We start from the raw sequence: 6717 nt of genomic DNA on the forward strand, positions 1-6717 counted from the left end.
TTAAATTCCCATTATATTTAACCGTTTGACGACCAGACTATAGTTGACTGACAACTACAGCGTGGTCGTCGAGTTCTGGGAGGCGTCATATGATGTCCTACAGAACCGCGCCCCCTGGGGTGCGCATCCGGCGAGCTCTGTGATCGCTGTGTCCGTCAGACACAGCTGACCACATGAAATGGCAAAGGGCCAAATCGCAATGCCCTTTTACTATGTCCAATGTCACAACTGATCGAAATGTAAATGTAGTTGCAGGTTAGGCTCCACTTTTCTCACACTGTCACAGCGTGAGGAAAGAGGAGAGCTGGTAATTGGCAAGTGTATTTAAAAATCAGAGGTAGTCCAGTGCATCCCCCAGCCCCAACAGTGTCCATCAGTGCTGCTAGCCAGTGTCCATCAGTGCTGTCAGTGCCCATCAGTGCCACCAGTCAGTGTTCATCAATGCCCTCAGTCAGTGTCCATCAGTGCTGCCAGACAGTATCCATCAGTGATGCCAGACAGTACCACCAGCCAGTGCTGCCTATCAGTGAGCTTCTTGAAGCGGCCATTGCCAACAAAGGATTTTGTATGAAGTATTAATGAAGTAAATTTCAGTTATTCTTGATGTGTTCAATACCTTTTCCCTGTGTCATTCCATTTTATTACACATAACTTTCATGTCAATAGTACCGTTAGCAATATAGTTACTGAGAAAAATGGTTACTTGTTCAATACCTATTTTACTCGCTGTGTATATATATATATATATATATATATATATATATACACATATATATTCAACACTTGCCTATGAAGAAAGCAGACCACATTTAGAATGTTCAGCCTTAATTGAAAAAATAAATTGATTTCATATATAATTGTCACATAAACAATGTTGTTACATATTGTTACTAAGAAAGACCTTTGTGTTTCATGGCAGCAGCTTTCCGAAGGCGTTCTGTGCAGTGTTGATGTACATGACAACTCCGGAGATCTCATTTCCTGCCCTTAGGATTGGCGCACTCCATGTCCCAGAGGTCTGCAGGAAGCTTGAAGGCAACTGGCATTTCTCAGACAGAGGTCAGCGATGACAGCCCTCCATATTGCTCTCAGTACAGCTTTCCAGGCATGTCATACTGGTGATTGTCGAAACCCAAACAGAAATCCCACTCCTTCCTTCATTGACTGCATCCACACTTGAGTGTTTTGTAGCTTGAAGCTCCAAAAAAAGCTCAAACTTAAAAAATCAATTGTTCCCTATGGTGCCTGTTCACACTTGATCACGCAAATAAAAATCTTCTCTCTGAAACATATTTTTCTTAATATTATAGTGTAAATATAGGCATGTTATTATTGCAAAAAGTATTAGTATGTTCCTTGGACCATAGGCTACCTACCCTTCCCCATATCTTCCTTCAATGAGAAAATTGACAGAGGGCGTCCATGTCTTATTCTCAGCTGTCAAAGACTTGACGTTGATTTTGTTTCTGCTATATACATTATTTTCACATACTATTTACAATATAATTTTGGTCAAATTCTTTGCACTGCAACCCCTCCCATACAATCTAATAGAAAGTTCTGGCCTAGTTCTTCTCCCCAAAGGGCAAACATTAGCCTTTTGTTTTTAGGCCTTCTAATGCACCGTTTTATCCCCTTGCTCCTCCTCCATAGCAGCCATTTATTAGATGGACTGCTAATGCACCCTGTTTTTCCTCTTCCTTCTCTTCTTCTAATCCAACAATAGGAAGAAGAAGGTTGTGGTTCTGGCAGTGATGAAGAATAATATGGTTCTGGCATTTTAGAAAAGGTGTATAGCAAAAATAAAATTGGCCACCAACCCTTCTAAAGCACCGGTGAAAGGGCAGGCAGCATAAAGAGGAAGAGGGAAATTATATGGATGGGGGATGGGACAGGCATCTGCAAAAAGCATTGGCATATTCCCTTGACCATAGGCTGCCTACCCTTCCCCATATCTTCCTTCAAAGGGAAAATTGACAGAGGGAGTCCATATCTGATTCTTAGCTGCCAAAGACTTGATGTTGTTTTTGTTTCTGCTATATACATTATTTTCACACATTATTTACATATTTACAATATACTTTTGGTAGATTTCTTTGCATTGCAACGCCTCCTATACAATCTAGTAGAAAGTTCTGGCCTAGTTCTTCTTCTCAAAGTGCAAACATTAGCCTCCTGTTTTGGGCCTGCTATTGCACTTTTTTCCTCCTTGTCAAAGGCCCACACCAGCCATTTTTATTGACTGGTTTTGAGTCTTGTAGCCTTTTCCCTCTTCTCCACCTAAAGAGTGCATAGCAGGCATGTTTTTTGCACCTGACAGTTGCTCTCTTTTCCTTCTCATCCACACCATGGGTGCATAGGGCCATGTTTATGGACTTCCAATGTAGCCTTTTCCTCCACCTCCACATCATGGGTGCATAGAGCCATTTATATGGACTTCCAATGTAGCCTTTTCTTCCACCTCCACATCATGGGTGCATAGGGCCATTTTTATGGACTTCTAATGTAGCCTTTATCTCCACCTTCACATCATGGGTGCATAGGGCCATTTTTATGGACTTCTAATGTAGCCTTTTCCTCTACCTCCACATCATGGGTACATAGGGCCATTTTTATGGACTTCTAATGTAGCCTTTTCCTCCGCCTCCACATCATGGGTGCATAGGGCCATTTTATGGACTTCTAATGTAGCCTTTTCCTCCACCTCCACATCATGGGTGCACATTAGTAATTTTAATTTGGGTCTGATAATGCACCCTTTTACTCCTCCTCCCCAAAGGCACAGAGCAGCCACTTGTCTTTCTAAGGCTGCTTCTGCACCCTTTCCCTCCTCTTCCTCCTCCATTAATCTCACCATATCCCTGCCAACTGGCTACATTGCTGAAGTATCCAAAAAGTATCCAACAAGTTTTGGGGGTCCAAGAGAACCCTCTAATCAGGGCTTGAATGACAGCAATATGACTAGACTAGAAGTGAACTTGCAGCCCAAACCAGCTGCTGACTAGGCCTGTGCCTGTAATCACACCGGAAGAAATAACATTACACACCCAGTTCACTTCTATTCTAGTCACATTGCTGTCATTCAAGCCCTGATTAGAGGGTTCTCTTGGACCCCCAAAACTTGTTGGATACTTTTTGGATACTTCAGCAGGGAAGCCAGTTGGCAGGGACATGGTGAGATTAGTGGAGGAGGACAAGGAGGAAAAAGGTGCAGACCTGATAAAAGGGGCGCTTTTGGACCCCTGAAACCCTTTGGCATCATAGAGAACAACTGATTTTTTAAGTTTGAGTGTTTTTGGAACTTCAAGCTACAAAACACTAAAGTGTGAATGCAGCCTTAAAGCTGAACTCCAAGTGCAAAATCTTCCATTTAAATATATTCCACAATAGCCACCTGAGACACACATTGTGTGCACCAAATGCCTTTGCAAACTCAGCTATTGCCTTGTAAAAGTAGATGTGACTTCATCACTGTGCTGTACATAGCCTAGGCACAGAGCAGAGCTGTGGGAGGGGCCCAGTAATTCCACCTACTACAGTGAATAAAGGGTGAGACCTCCTGCGCTTCTGCCTACTAACTAAAAAACTAAACTAAGTGCAGCTGCCAACATCCAATCCTATACCCATAGATCTGTACAGCAAATGTAATATAAAATGATGTAGCGCTTACACAAAATAAGTAATGCATAAACAATAAATATTGTGCATATAAAGTGACCCCACAAGGACACACTCAGTGACTTTTATCAAAAAGTGACAAATAAAAATATAAATGTATGTGCAGCCAGTGGGCTGTAATCCAACATGAACATATTGATCATACAGGGAACAAGCAATGAAGTGAAACAAAGTGATCAAGCAACTTTATAAGGATGATAAAACTAGAAAAGCTCCAATTTCTGGGGAAATTGTGAGAAGTGTTCTTGCCTCCACCAGTAGTCCACAACTGGAGTGGGCAGAGTAACTGGGTGGAGTGGCTCGTCACTCTGCTGCCTGCTCACACACCTGGGTTCCTATGGCAACTCACTCTACAGCAAGGGCAGAGAAGAGTGGTTAAAAACAAACTGCTCCAACTTGCTCACTTCACTGGCGGTTGCCATCTTCAAACAGTTGTAGTTTAAAAATTATAAATCCTACACCGAAGAGCTTTATATTGTGAGAAATGGAATCACAAGACCCAGACCTACATTTTGATGCATAGTAAGTCTCTGAAATAATAAAAATTAAGGCACAGTCGCAGTTTAGAGATTGCCCTTCAAATTTGAGGTGGCTAGAGTGGAGTTTCAATAAATGTCAATGGGCGGCGTGAGTTGCAAACAAATGGTCATATTGTGAAAACTATCAGGACTATGGCTTAGTCATGGACATTTTCAGTGGCAGCAGGGATAGCTGAACGTTTTGATATAAGATTTGTGTAGGTGGGCTTGAAAATGAGGGAGTGATGGCAGTTTAGAAATCATGTCCTGATTTTTCAGCTCACACTCTAGCTTTTGTCAGCTCCCACTCTAGTTTTGAACATTCCGCCATTCATTCCTATGGGAGCAATTTCACCACAAAAATGTTGATATTCCGTGAACCATTCGGGGAAACGTTCCACAAAGTAATAGCACACCGATCGGGAACAATCCGCACGTTTCGGTATATTACTGTCTATGTAGTGTAAAAACTGTGGGGGGAGTTAGGGTGGTAAATTTGGCTATAATAAGAATATATATGTGAGATAACAGTAAGTGGTCGCCATGCAAGAACACTTAATAAAATAAACTCTAGTGATCACACAAATCTCCCAACCAATAGATCTAAATGAGATCATAAAGCTACCTAAAGTGCAAAAAAAAGTCCAATGATGATATCTGTGTTCTGAAGAAAAGGACTCTGAAAATTCCAAGTGATGTTTTGCAATAATCAGTCCAAAAAAAAAAAAAAATTATAATAAAACGCATGTGTACACATAAACACAGGTACAGAAATAAATGCAAACCAAAGTGCCAAAATAAACACATATACTCCCACATGTGTGATGGTGACAAATACTATTCCAACTTGAATATATAATAAATAGGTAAATAGACTTCAAGAGCCCTGCTAATTCCCCAATTCCAAATAAAAAAAAAGAGTCCAAAAAATGGTGTTTTCAAAACACTTAATCTTCCGACAAACACCCGTGTTCAAGTGGATGATAACACGTATCCATAAGTGGCTGAATTACACGCTCACCTCAATGCTTTGACCTGCTAAGGGTCTAAATGTATTTGGATCACTCACTAGGATCCTCCATGTAAGAGACTCCTTCTGGGATAATGACCCCTCTCTCCAGAGCAATTTCCCCTCACGAACAGGTATTGTGGCAATAAAACACTCCCCAGGCAGGATGTGGCCAATTATCTTTTTTTCTTCTGCCTCAGGGGTGGGGTTTCACCACTTGTGTGTTATGAGAAACAAATGCTCACAGATCCTCATAGGAACTCCTGGGTGTACTCCTATGGGTGTATCAAGATGGCCCTTCCGCTGGAAGTCGGAAGTCTCCGTCTCTTGTCCGACTAGTTGCGTCACTAATCACGTGACTTCATCAGGTGGAAGTAAATACTGCCCCATCTTTGGTTATAACAGGAGAAATAGTGCCCCATTGTTGGTTTTAGCAGGAGGAATAGTGCCCCATCATTGGTCTTAGCAGGAGTAATAGTGCCCCATCATTGGTATCAGTGGGGGAATAGTGCCCCATCATTGGTATCAGTGGGGGAATAGTGCCCCATCATTGGTCTTAGCAGGAGGAATAGTGCCCCATTATTGGTCTTAGCAGGAGGAATAGTGCCCCATCATTGGTATCAGTGGGGGAATAGTGCCCCATCATTGGTATCAGTGGGGGAATAGTGCCCCATCATTGGTCTTAGCAGGAGGAATAGTGCCCCATCATTGGTATCAGTGGGGGAATAGTGCCCCATCATTGGTCTTAGCAGGAGGAATAGTGCCCCATCATTGGTCTTAGCAGGAGGAATAGTGCCCCATCATTGGTCTTAGCAGGAGGAATAGTGCCCCATCATTGGTCTTAGCAGGAGGAATAGTGCCCCATTAATGGTGTCAGTGGAAGGAATGGGCCTCATCATTGGTGTCAGTGGGATGAATAGAGTCCCGAGGACTGGATAGAGGTAAGCAAAGGGCCTCATCTAGCCCTTGGGCCACAGTTTGGTGACCACTGTACTGGACGATTGCAAACAGGGACAGACCAGACTAAGGCTGGCCATACATTATACAATTATCTGGAGATTTTTGGTTTAGATTTACCAAAAACCATATAATAAGAGGACAAACCTAAACAACACTTTCAGTTGTATCCAATTAGGCAGGCCCTTGCACTACATAGTTGAAGGTAAATCTAAAGGAAATTGGGCAGAAAATTGGAAGATAATTGTATAATGTATGGCCAGCCTTAGGGGCCCACAAGGGGAAGGGAGAAGGGCCCTAAGCAAAGTGCGCTGTGGGCCACAGTGAAGAGTGGGTGTGCCTACAAAATGGGTCCACAGTTCCACTGATGGCCCCATGCACACTGGGCGCCCCATACGAGGCTCAGACATTTAGGTGCAGGCATCCAGCCCTGGGCTCATACTGTCCTATATGTTAATACTGCTAGGTGTACCATGCAGCCCTGTCCAACCAAAGCAGCTGTCAGTCTCTCGGACATGCTGATGGCCGCTGGGCTGGACAGTGTGCTTGGGGTCG

This window comes from Staurois parvus, unplaced genomic scaffold, assembly GCF_062004578.1.
Source record: "Staurois parvus isolate SC_StPar_1 unplaced genomic scaffold, SC_StPar_1.0 ptg000552l, whole genome shotgun sequence".
In the NCBI taxonomy this organism is placed as follows: Eukaryota; Metazoa; Chordata; class Amphibia; order Anura; family Ranidae; genus Staurois; species Staurois parvus.